At 37.9% G+C, this 13,368-nt stretch overlaps 1 protein-coding gene across 5 annotated transcripts in view; it reads right to left on the reverse strand.

Annotated features, from left to right (window-relative positions):
• Positions 1-13,368, reverse strand: part of LOC131686740 (calsyntenin-1) — a 358,053-nt gene that overhangs the window by 86,546 nt on the left and 258,139 nt on the right. The window lies entirely within an intron of this gene.

The following is a 13,368-nucleotide window of genomic DNA, read 5'->3' on the forward strand; positions in this document are numbered from 1 at the left end:
TAGACACCTTGGTTCTTATACAATATGATAACCACTGTGTAATCCTTCAGCGAATTGATAATAAGCATATTTGTTGATCTCTAAACTAATCAAATCAAACAGTTGTAATGAACCGCATAAACATTTATATAAATCCTCATTCCAATTAAATGTCAATGAAAACGGTTTCCCTAAACTGTTTATAATTTCGAACATTTTCACGCAGGACATGATCATCGGTAGGGGAAAATTTGGGAAAATGACAACCGATGCAAAGTGTGTGACACATAAAGTGTATGTAATAAATCAATTATAATGATTGTTGTCATACAGGCAGGAATGGGTGATAACAGCGAAGAATGCAAATAATTTTATGCTGATGTGATAAAATGGAAGCTCTTTGTAGAATTGAATTTTACGCATCGCTTCATGCAGCCGGTAGGATTAAATCTGCATATTAAAGTGGTATGCAAAAAAGTTTTTCATTCAGCTTTAAGCGTGCGAAATCGTTGACAATGGCATAATTTCAAGTGAAGCGAAGCGAAGAATTTAGCTACGCTGCTTAATGTGCACTCTGCTCAAATCTATCCTTCTCCAAAATTGTTTTTATTATTATCACTAAATCGTCAATTCTTTAAAATATCCCTTACTTCAATTTCCCACGTTTGCGTGTGGAACATGTAAATTAGGGCAATGCTTACCTAATTACAAACAAAAACACACTCCAATTTGAAACAACAAGTCGCACTATTCGCCCCCATTTAGGCTCAGTTGCGATCGAAAAACAAACGCGACCGACTGGTTGTTTATCTAATCCGCTTTTTCGCTGACATCAATTTGGCAAATTTGGTCCAATATGGGTTACGGAGCTGTCGTGCAGGCGAACGATCTTGGGTTGGCAAAAAAAATCGGATTTCACCACATCTGTTGCTCCATTGCGACGATGCACAGGGGAGTTACAGGGTTCAAATTTTGGTCAAAATTGAAATAAAAATGTTATTTTTAAATTCAAAAGTTCAATATAAATATGTTTTACGACTTCAATAAGGAAGCGTTTCCTTATCGATTTTTTTCATGAGCGAGTTTTTGTAATTTCTACAATTTCTCAAATTACTGAATAGCTTATTTTGGTACTTGACGCCTGCTTGAATTATTTATAGTGAACATCAATTAGTCAGAGTAAAGAAGACTCGTTTTGATTTTTTATTTCTTTTTAAGGACATTTTTGCGAAATTTCAACCATTCAATTGAGCAAATTAAAAATTAGCATTTTAAGCTCTATTCAAAAATTTTGGGAGATATCAAAGATTAAAAATAATTCTTCATTAGCACTCTTACATACGTGGTGAGATTATGAAAATTACTCCACTGTGCGACGCGATAACAGTGGTGGAAGCTATTTTCAAGCAAAACAAAGAATGACATCGATGGCGGAATAATGACGGCAAACAGTCAGCGGACCCCAGAGTCGTTCGCCTGTCGCCCGTGCTTCTGCTAGTTATGTCGCCTTATTCCGCAGAGTATGTTCATTATTTCGCTGTCAAGGTTTCGCGTCGGGTGCTATATCCATTATTCATTGAGGGGTATTGATTTTTGCACCGGTGGTTATTGTGGATTAATTGAGCTTAGTCGGTGCTCCGCGAAGCAGTGGGAAAATTCCAAGGAGATTTTCAATTAGAATATGAATTCATACCATTGGTAAAAGGGGCTTTTGTACTCCTGGGTTGTCTTTAATAAAATATACTCTATCTTGCTTCCTTTTACAACCTTCATTTTAAATTTTCAAGACGAGGGACTGCACTTATTTTCGTACTACAGTGCTGTTCATTACTGAACTATCAGTCACTACAGTGTAGTGAAATTTCGATAATTTAAAAAATGGCTTGTCTAAATCTATAAAATATTGATTTCAAAATTGACATATTAGCTACTAGCTATAAGTCACAAAACTCTGATTTTTTTATTTAACCATGTCATTGTTAACATTCCCAATATTTTTATTTTGTCAACAAAGCAGCCAAGTCAAAGTAAAAAAATTGACCTAACTTTATGAAACTTGTTGTGTGATACTTTTTTCTATATTTTTGAAAAGTATTCTAACAAATTATTGCAGGGATACAAACATGAATATTTACTCTGGCTATAAAAATAGGGGACTTGTTGCAAATAATTACCGTGCGCCTGCTTCGAATGCAAACTACAGCAGACGCATGGTACTTTAACAATCAAACGAACGCTCATTCATTGTCGTAGCGTCATGCTCACGGCTTACATATAACATGCTCAGAGTGTAAACATTCGTCGATAGGGTGATAGGAAAATCGTCCGTCCGATGCTTATAATCTGCAGCTTTTTTCTATTTACATCAATTTTGAGCAATTATTTTCTCGATGCATTGATTATCTTTCGTTGTCCATGTAGTTATGATATACCATAATTTACATGTGTAATACTTATTAAATAAAATAATTAAATAAACAATCAACTTTAAAGAAAATCTTTCGTTTCTTTCAACGGTTTCCATGACGTCATAGAATAATAATATTCGTATCTTACCTGGTATAAGTAGGAGTGTTATCGTTTCTTCCCGGAGCTACACCGGTGTAGTGCGAAAAAGAGATTAACTGATTACACCCAAGGTTGAATGAGTGTAGCACCGACTGCACCGGTGTAGTGTACTGTCAAAAACGAAAATGACATAAGTCATAGTCAAGCGCAATTCGAAATGTTTTGTAGTTGTCGTGACAACATCGCTTCGCTTTCCGCGGACCTATAGTTTGGTACACTTTTCACATCGGACATTACGGTCCTTTAGTAGTGGAGCAATCTGTTTGACTCTTCAATCGCATAGTTGGTAAAACTACAGTAACAAGAAAAATGATCCTTTCCAGGTCCGCCCCTGAGTCTACTTAAATAAAACCTACTAGTTTGTCATTTCACCGCTTGGTGGCACTGTATTCATTAAAAACGTCACTGTAAGCAAAAATAAGAAGGACAATTATTTTTTAAGCCTGTTCCTAATGGTTTTGCCACTTCCAGTTTTAAGATCTCTATATTTCACATCCTTGCTTTTACTTGACTACTATGGCCCTAAATTTTCATAACCTTCCCTACGTAGTAATCTCTAGCGAATATCGTTAAAAGGAAAAAAAGAAGTTACTAAATTTGTAACGAAGTGATGTCTGAATCAGCTGTGCATGTGACCTAATTGAGCATGGTGGTTTATCCAGTACTCGATTCCCGCGATTTTTTTAATTTACGAAACAATGGTTGGGTTAGCTGAATAGTATTTTTGGATGAATTTTAGTATATAATATGAGTCATGTTTCGGTAAGAAAATATCAGTTCCACATTTCGCCACTAGCAGTATTTTTTCAACGAAGAGAATTAAAACTTGATGTCTTCACAACGATGTAGAACAGGCATCTTGCAGTAATTTTTCTGAATATGTGCATATTTTATTTCACTTCTTTAAAAATTAATGGTTGGCTAAGCTGTATTATCGTGCAACATGAGACCAATCTATGTCGCCATTCACCTCTGATACAGAACTCCTATCGCTTACCTCCCCGCGGTGCCAACCTGGGTACAGGCCACCTTTTGCCGTTTTTGCATAAACTCGGGACTGGGTCGGGTTTTATACCCAACTGCTGTCGACTGTGTGGAGTTCAAATTGCTTTTGTATAGAAAACCGAATATTCTCGGTAGCCGGCTACTCTGAGTTTAAATAGAACCAAAACTAAACAAGATCTTTCCTTTTTCGAGTGATCGTGCACTCGAAAACCATTTTCACTCCTTTAAAAATTATGTAATAGCTCTTTCTATTCGATGAAATATGAAACCAAATATTTTGTAGCCAAAGGATGCCTCATATTATCTACTAAACTTCTTTCAAACAGATTATTTTGCTGTAATCAACAGTTTCTTCGCAAAAAAATCATAGGAATCATTCACCACCATATGCAGTTAACCGCTATGCAAAACTAACTCAGACTGATTTCGTTAAATATTTTTCCGCCGCAAAAAAAGATCTCCGCTCGCACTGGTAAGTCGTCCGCACGGGATTTCACAGGCTTTAAATAGATGGAATTGTAATTTTTATTTTATTACAGCTTGTAAATATATAAAAGATCCACGGCTCCTCTAAACAAACGCACTGAGCCGTGTCAAATGAAAAAAGAATCACTTAGTTAAAAGATTAATAATTTCTAAATTTGTAGGCAATTAAATTATCTTTGTTATTTTCACATGTAGTCATCATCTGATACATACAATATCACCTAGGGGAGAAAATACCACCCAGTGGGTTTTCTCCTGGTTAATGCCTAAAAATCAAATACAAATTTCAAGCGCGTTGGTCCGGTAGTAAGACTTGTCGGATTTGGTTCAAATTTGGAACAGATACTCCTGGTTGGACGTGAAATCGCCTCAGGGGAAGGCCGATCGAGTTTTCAAAAATTGATTTTTTTCTGGGCAGTAACATAGTAATGCGATATCTTTTCAATTGTATGCATAATACAAAACTTATCAATAAATATAAGAAAGAAAATATAACAAAACAAACTTACTCAATAGAGTAAACAAAAAAATTAAAATAAATCAGACTAAAATATCGTCAGTAAGTGTCTGACAAGTTAGAAACTTCCTAATAGCCGATTCTTGATGGTACTGGATGTTCCAACAGCAAAAAGCTTCATTGGCGGAGAACACGTTCCGATACATAGATCTCCTAGAATAATTTTAGCGAGGAAAACAGCTTAATAGGGTCCTGCCACGGAAGGCGTCTTAACCCTTTATAAGACGGTGGCAACTGAATTGCCACCTTTTCGTTACGTTCATAACGCAGGAATATGAAGTGAGAAGTGTTCCAATCTTATGAAATCTATATGTTAGGAGTCTGGCAACTTTTCTTATTACTTTTTATTGAGATACATTGAAAAGTGTCAGATTGGTCAAGAGATTTTTGAAAAAATGCGGCGATTTCCTTTTGAACAATAAAATTAGCTAGATTTTGAAAAAAATACTCTAGACCCTATAAGTTGGTGATGCAAATTTGTAAAAACAACTATTTTTAATCCGAAAATTCGGTTTATGAGTGGTAGAAATTGCGAAGAAAAAATAAAATGAGTAAATGAACATCTGTAATCTGCGGTCTCATTTTTCAACTTGTCCTTAGAATCCCACCAGTAACCCACCTGAATTTCTTTCTGAACATTACGAAGGCCCACTTTTTCTAACGAGCAATAGTAAGTATATTTATTACTATGTTTTAATTAAGGTTCTACTGTATCGATTATGTTGGTTATTTTCGGCAAATTTGAAACTAAGAGAAACGAAAGCAATGAAATTGAAAAACGGATAGGTATTCTAAAGCGAATCAGTTATAAACTTAGAACGGAAAACCAGGACTAGGCAGGTTCATATGGACATGATCGAAAGGAAATGTGAAGAATTCTTTGCCTTCTGCTAAGTAGGAGTTGGGCGTTGCACCCAAGTCTACCGCAGGTCTATGGTAGAACATAACTCATCATCATGTTTTACCGCCGACGCCGTTTATAACTGATTCGCTCTAGAATACCTATCCGTCTTTCAATTTCATTGCTTTCGTTTCTCTTAGTCTCAAATTTGCCGAAAATAACCAACAAAATCGATACAGTAAGTATATTTTCAAAACAGTTTTTATTACGAAATCAATGTAAATATATTCTAAACTAAGTGAAAGAACCGTGTTTCTATTACATTCATTAATAGTCCCAAACTTTGGGCCTTATAAAGGCTTAGTGCATAACTAACAAATTTTCTTTGAATCGCTTCAATTCTTGCTATCCATGTTGCTTGATACGAACACCATATTACGGAGTTAGATTCCAATATCGACAGTACCAATGCTCAGTACTGGGAGCGGAGACACAGTGGGTCGTTAAATTCATTCGAAATGTTAAACATGCATCCAATCTGACGTGTGTTTGTGATGATATCAAAATAATCTGCACTTGTGAATACTAATTGTAAGCGAGTTTAAAGAGCACCAGTCATTGAAAGTGTCCAATAGCTGTTGTAAAGCTAAGCAATCCCTAATGAACTTGACGTTCATATATAATTTAACGTCATCAGCGTAGAATATACATCACCCCAGTGGTAGTACTGAGACTAGATCATTGATAAAGACTGGGAATGAGAGTAGGCCCAAATTGCTTCCTTGAGGAATGCCCGAGTTGTCTCTCAGATACGATTCGAGCCAAGGAATCAGATCAAAAGACACTCATATTTATTTATGCCGTTCCAGAAGCATTCCGCGGACAGCTCTGTCAAATGCTGATTTCAAGTAGTAATATACCGTGTCGATCTGAGCACTAGCGTCTATATTACGTAAGCGGAATAAAACGCACTGAGCGAGGTGGAGTTTGTAACCGTCGGTTCCATCATTTAGATTTTTCATGTAAATAATATATGTTGTTTGTTGAACATTCACTTGTCATGTGCTACAATACACAACAGTAAGTAGAGAAGCTAAAGGGTGCGTACCGCTGTAAAGAGAGTTTGCCATCTTCACGAGAACGTATGGCACTGTCACGGATGGCGCAAAACTTTTAAAAATGAATGTCGGATAGAAATTGGAGGGAAATATAATTGAAATTCTTATAAAAGGTCCAGTAGTTTTCAGCTCTGGCTTCTTTTAAAATCAAGCGTCCGTGTGCTTCAGTTCGCATCTCACTGGTGAAGTTTATTAACCCCCCCCCCCCTCTTTGGGGCGGGAAGATAGTTTGTTAAAAAGTGTTGCGATTGTTCAGGAACTCTTAGGGCCGCGTCAAATCGTCCAGTACACGGTTCGGCTCGAGAATCAGGGAGGATTTCGCGTCTAATCCGTAAAGGATGGTCGTCCGTCAGCTGCGGGCCATTATTTCACACCCTCGGGCAAAGGCCCTAATCGCAAAGGAGGGTCCCTCTTGGTGGTGGCCGTTGCGGTTAGCCGCGGTCACGCCGATGCCCGCCAAGGAGGGAAGACGCCTGCCGCATCCAAGCCAGCAACGCCCGCGGGTCCGCCCATCTACAATCTCGATCACCATCGTACTGGGGCCTTCATCCGGCCAGTTTCGCCGACGTCAGCGAGGTGATCTCACCCGTCGGCTTCGTCAGCGTCGCGACGCTCATCAACGGAAGCAGCAACAGTACGGTACGTTGAGTGATAGAGTAGTGTACACGCCACGTTAGTAACAACATAAATTGTAAAACACACCCACACCCGCAGATTTTTGTTCTTTTTCCGCGTAGCCCTTGACTACTCGGTAGCTAGCCGACCCTGCGATACCAGCAATAGAGTCGCTTCTGCAGTAAGAGTCTTGTTAAATGTAAGGTAATAAGTTTCATGAGTTTCTAAAACTTTCGAGGATTATTGGGCAGGTTTACTTGCGTTCGAATGGAGTAGCGTTTGTACAAGAAACGATAGTGCGTACGGCAATACAATCGACGTGCCTTAAATCTGAGCCGGTTAAGATGTCGCAAACCATCTTAAAAAATAAGATAGATATAAAAACTATTGGATTTATGCGCAAAACTTTCTTTATTCTACACCAGAATATAGAAGATCTCTATGTGGCCATTATTTTACTTACGAAAGTAACACCAAACTAGCGTTGTCAGGTACTTTGGCTTGATATAGGTATCAGAACACCGACATATTAACATATTCGAGTGAGTTTTAAATTGCAACGGATTACAATGTAAACCCTACTGTATTCATGGTCATATTTAGGTTGTTTGCTTCATCACTCATTCATTCGGTGCAACGTAGTCATTGAATGATTGTCGTTCAAAATCAACATCAGTTGCAAACCAAATTTTCCTTCTATGGTGGTTTGGGTGGGATTATTGAACAAAAATACACAAAACATAGATTACGTACTTTACCTATGGTCTAAAATGTTTAAGATGCCAACTTATAACAAACATATAACAAATGAACGCTTTGATGGTTGAATGAGTTTTCTATTTCCTTTGAGCTGAAAGCTTATTCTGCGTGAAATTTCAGTCAGCTTGAAAATGAATTAATGAGAGAGGTTTGAAATTGAATGATGGTTGAGGTAAATTTACATGGAAATATTTAAAATTGAGATTTCGATATAAAACATAAAAAACCGGTAATTTTACAGGATTTATTGGTATACACCATAAAATTTGTACCCTACACAAAACTGCTATTTCTTCTTGGCTTCTTAATCGTTTTCCTCTGTTCTGTATCTCTGCTATCTGGTACAGGCAGAATGAAAAAGTCTTTGAATGCGGTGAATAAGTTAAACATGTCTACTGATATACGGTTCACGAGAGAGCGAGAAAGATTCGATATTGTATTATGAGCCGAACGGGTGCGTTTGCTTAAATAGACGAAGCCAAAAGTTTCTATTTTATTTTAAGCATACAATACGAAAAACCATCCAGCTTTGACAAGATCAAATTTTTACTCGTGTGAATTAATGCTCTACTGAACCATGCAGAAATACTTCACTCCTTATATAATGTAATAAGATAAACGCGACGCAATTTATTACTAACATAAAATGAATAAAAACAAAATATCCAGAAAACATTTCATGTAACCCTGCAACGCTCACATTAATTATTTTATACATTTTGTGAAAATTGTCACACAGCTAATAATTTTGAGATGTTTTCGTAATGTTGTTTTAAAACAACGTTGCGCATTTCAGAGTTAATGCCACCAGGTGATATTTATTGAGCTGTACAGATACTTATTTCGTTGTCATCTTACCATTCTCTTCTGTGTCTTTTTACTGTAGAAGTCAAAAAGACATCAACGAAATACATAGCTGCACAGTTCAATAAATATCATCTGATGGAATTAAAAGGAAATTTTTTCTTCTAATTTTCTATTTACTTCCATCAAAACCCTCCGCAAAAGTGAAAAATTTTCCCATGAAGTGAATAGTGTATGAGCCATTTGATTGATACGTTTAAGGAAGATTCAACAAATGGGTCGACGAATGAAAGCAATGTAATTGATTTCTCCTGTATGTGCAATGGGTTCATTACTTGAAATGTATTCATATGTATACAACAAAAGCTATGGAAATTTCGACTAACCACTTCTAATAGCATGTATAGAATCGAAAACTCGATTTGGATACCTAAACTCGCATCAGCATTCCCGCGTTCAATTGCTTCGATCGCATTACCTTTAGCTTGATGGGCATTATTTGCATACGAACATTCCATTAAAACGCGGATTTGAATTGCCTGGGAGTTTATCTAACGACGCTCAGGAAGCAATCGAGCACATGCGTGCAAAAGCATTAGCGTACATCCTAATTAATCCGCTTTGGTCCTGACCCAGGCTGTGTGGCCCGTGTAGGTATTTGCGGGAGAGTGGTTCGCAAACGCAACGTGTCGATCTGGCGAGATAGTTTGAATCTAATTAGAAGAGCTCAAATAGAACACGGACAAAATTTGATGGAACGAACCTGGTTGGTACGGCAGTACATTTTACGGGAGCTGTTATAAATAAATTCCTCGGAACGGTTTCGGTTTCATTAGCTTTAAAGTATTCTCCGTGGGAAGCAGTCTTGGAGTGGAGTATGAGGTGAAGTATATCGAATATATAATTGAATTTTAGGCAGTATTTGTGTACCGTTCGCCGATTTGACAATTATCACATAGGAGGTTGTAGGCCTAACAATTTTTAAAGCAATTTCAGTGGGTGATGAAAATTTAACGGTAAAGCTACAAATAGGCAGCCCATCGGCTGCAGCGAAGTAAGTATGCGTAAAATGATACCAATTTACGTCAAACTTTGGAAGAAACACGAGCCTTTGTCATGCCAATATTTTCCAACCATTTCATTTTTTTCCGAATAGCTGTCACACGATCGAAGTACCGATGCTTCGCATTAAAAAAGTTGTCAGATATGAGAACTAGCGGCTGCGCTGGAGCAAAAGTTTTGGTGTGAGTGAATGGGTAAATTTATATATTTTTATCATAATTGCTGGTTCTTCGCCAAAGGGCAGAAAGAACGTGTGTGAGTAGCGATTGAATTAATAATACGTCAGTTGTAGCACTTCAAGTAAAATTTCCATAATGAAACGGAATATATTGTTTGGGAATCGTATTGTATGACTGTGAAGTCAAATTGAGAGCAACCGAAAAATTTGATAGTGTCGAAACCATTTTAACGGTTCTTTAATAAATTTCGTACCATTCCTTATGATTTTCAAATTTTCAACAGTGCCAATGTTCAATACCATGCTGGTACTTTTTTTTGTACGAAGGTTATGAATCAAACTCATGCCGGTTGCGTACTCGACAGTCGACGTACCAACCACCCACACAAACCCTTTTATTGTTTCTAACGTACCTTCATATACTCAATTCAGTTATGTATTGACTGGCTTGATTTTTCGTTTTTCAATTACGGGAACGTCGCACAATACGAGTTGACCTTAACGACACTGATAACAGTTGAGAGTTGGTTTGCTCTGTGCTCTGGGTTTTTATGGTTTGTTTAGCATTGAAAATGCTTTACTCTACTATATGGGGCTGGGGCTAGGTGTAAAACTAAAATCTGATTTCGAATTTCGTTACGAAAATGTGGCATAATTTTAAACAACTGTATCGTTGAAATTTTTTTTACACAATTCATCGTTTGATATAAAAGGAATGTTTTTGACCAAATTCCTTCATTGCCATGCCTGCTCTGCTGGCAGAACCAGTTGGATTATCGCTTTTGTTGCTTGAGGGATAGCTGTTATATCTTTCATTATCACGAGCTACGGACAGCGTTGCCAACATTTTTTTTTCAAAAAGCTGGAACGTTTCCAGAAAAAAAATTGGATGCTCGGAAAAAACCTACTTTACCCTTGTAATGTTTAAGTCAACGATTCAATGAACGTAATTTTAAGTAAACACGTATGTTCCTAACCTTTTATTGAAAATTTGAGTCGGTTTTTTGATATTGTTATCCAAAGTAAAAAAAAAATATTAAAGCATTTGAATTAGAATGTAATTCTAATAGTTACAGTCGAATTTTGCTCCTTAATCCTTTCTTACGATACTATAGCAACTAGCTGAGAATTCAACAAATGTTCATCAAAATATTTGACACAATGTACTGCCACCTTTATGTTTGAGTAAAATCATTTGAAATCGAATCAAAATGTACATTCCTGTACCGTTTTACTCACAAGTGGTATAAAAAGAGTTCAGGTCACGGTGGATTAAAATCTTATTCTGCAGCACTCTGCATCATCCCATCGCTTGCTTGAAAATTTTGTGAATCAAGTTACAATTTGTGAGAAAGAAAACTAAATAAATGAATATTTAAAAAAAACTGGATGAAACCGGCTAAAATTTCAAAAAACTGGAAGAATCCAGTTTAAACTGGAAGGTTGGCATCGCTGGCTACGGAAAGGGCACGTTTGTCTGTGTGCGCTGGAAAGGTTTTGTTTGCAGCTTCAAACCACTATGCCGGAACAGAAGCGAGATGGCGAATTGCTGGTTTACGCCGTGCGTATCATCCATACAGGTTCCATAGGATTCTCGTAACGTATCCCAAAACATAGTTATTAGCAAACAGTCCTTATTAGGACAAATACATAATGGAAGAAGAATTCAATTAGAAAATTACTTTTATTAACTTGTATTAAGTTGTACTTGGTAATTCTGTACCTTTACCAGTGAATCATAATATATGCAAAAATTCTTCAAAATAATCGACCAACCCGATAGTTTTTCTAAACCTTTAAGGAAATCAGTGAATGTTTGCCGCCCTGAGACTAAGCGAAAGCCACACCAAAAAGAATGATGAAAATATTTTTATTTGTCGCACAAAAGGATCCATCTGCACCAAAAAGTTAATAAAAGAGAACGCCTTGTGTTTCATAGTGCTCATTTGACATTAGCTGCGAAAGAGGAATGTTCGTCTGTGTGTATGCAGCAGAAACGAATCGCCGGCGCGACATGATTTCAAAGGAATCTCGTCTCGTATGCACCTATCTACCCCAGTGTCACCGTATGCACCTATCTACCCCAGTGTCACCTAGTTTACACGTACTACATAAATTTGGAAATCCGAACAATAAACCGCATGGCTCGATTTCTGATGAATTTCTCATAATTTCATGTATTTATCCGTTAATTGATTACATTGTATTTTTGTTATAGTTAAGATGTTTCAAATTGTTGCAGAATATCTTAAATCCCAGTACCCAGCAACCAGTACTTCGTATGTAACAAACGTCGTTTGGGTGCATCAAGTATCTGCCCCAAGAGTAGTGAACGTAGGGATCGGCTCAACGCGCCAACTTCTGGTGTCAGTTGTTCTTGTTGAAGTATTTTCCATTTCCCTGACTTAAATTGTTGATGAGACCTACTTTTCTATTAATATGTGTAGAACTGTGAAACTGACAGCAAATGCACTATCATCCCTAAATCATACTTCTTAACTTCGCGGATGACGTCGACACCATTGAGGTCAATTGCAGAGCAATGAAAGCAGCGTTTGTGCCTTTTAAATGGGAGGTAGCGGCACGGGCTGACTACAAACACTGACAAAAACAAGACATTCCGGAAGGTATTGGATTCGAGGTGGAAATCGGTGGAAAACTGTACGAAGTTCTCGACGAAGAACCTCAGTGGTATAAGATAGCAAAGTTACTTGCGAGGTAAGAGGCGATTTGTGGATTCCAGTAGATTTTCAACTATTTCTAAGGTTCCGGTCGCAACGAAAAACCTCATATCCAGTACCGAACACCTAACTGAAAAGCGTGTCATCGTTTAACCACTTTTCGACGAAGACGATGATATAAAAACTGTTATCGAAGAGTGCAAGGCGATATTCTTCAACGGTTGAATTGATACCACCAGAAGAAGAAGGAACCCCTCGTCCCAACTCCACCACAGGACCGGGACGGCTGCTGGTCGCTGGCTGGAAGGGTTCGACTGTGATGGGGGGACTAAGGGCTTCCTCAGGACTGGTGGCAAGTGTGCGTCCCGGTGACCGGGAAAACGGGAAACCGAGGGTTGTACTCAATGCAGTTGGGCTAGGTAACACTCCTGAACGGCTGCGGATCGTTGGCATTTGCACAATTGACAGTGAGCTGGAATAGAAGAACATTTCGGTGCTAGAAGGTTTCGAAATAGATGGATATTTGCCGCAGTATGAAGCTTGGAAGACCCTTTTTCCACTCCCGCACACAGGACCGGGACGACTGGTGAACGCTGGATGCAGTAGCTGTACTGTGGCGGGGGGATCGAGGGCTTCCATAGCACAAGCGGAGGTGTCCTGCCTATCCTGTCTCTGCTGATCGAATTTAAATTCGCGAACCAGCACTGTAAATTTAGGTTTCCTGAAACCGATACGAGCATCTAAAATAATATAAT

This window comes from Topomyia yanbarensis, chromosome 3 (assembly GCF_030247195.1).
Source record: "Topomyia yanbarensis strain Yona2022 chromosome 3, ASM3024719v1, whole genome shotgun sequence".
NCBI lineage: Eukaryota > Metazoa > Arthropoda > Insecta > Diptera > Culicidae > Topomyia > Topomyia yanbarensis.